The sequence below is a fragment of the Tupaia chinensis genome, unplaced genomic scaffold, assembly GCF_000334495.1.
Source record: "Tupaia chinensis unplaced genomic scaffold, TupChi_1.0 Scaffold000578_2, whole genome shotgun sequence".
NCBI classification, from domain to species: domain Eukaryota; kingdom Metazoa; phylum Chordata; class Mammalia; order Scandentia; family Tupaiidae; genus Tupaia; species Tupaia belangeri.
The window spans coordinates 7,033,548-7,033,887 of NW_006160094.1; the positions used below are offsets into that span (position 1 = coordinate 7,033,548).

Here is a 340-nt window from a genome sequence, read left to right on the forward strand (position 1 = left end):
GGGTGTGTACTGAGTGACAGCGGGTGGGTACTGAGTGACAGCAGGTGGGTACTGAGTGACAGCAGGTGGGTACTGAGTGACAGCAGGTGGGTACTGAGTGACAGCAGGTGGGTACTGAGTGACAGCAGAGTCAGTACTGAGTGACAGCAGTGGAGTACTGAGTGACAGCAGGTGGGTACTGAGTGACAGCGGGTGGGTACTGAGTGACAGCGGGTGGGTGCTGAGTGACAGCGGGTGGGTACTGAGTGACAGCAGGTGGGTACTGAGTGACAGCAGGTGGGTACTGAGTGACAGCAGAGTCAGTCTGAGTGACAGCAGGGGCAGGACTGAGTGACAGCGG

General features: G+C 58.2%; 1 protein-coding gene across 2 annotated transcripts in view; it reads right to left on the reverse strand.

Moving 5' to 3' along the window:
- ADA2 (adenosine deaminase 2) overlaps positions 1 to 340 on the reverse strand; it is a 48,206-nt gene that overhangs the window by 16,888 nt on the left and 30,978 nt on the right. The gene's annotated exons all lie outside the window — the stretch shown is intronic.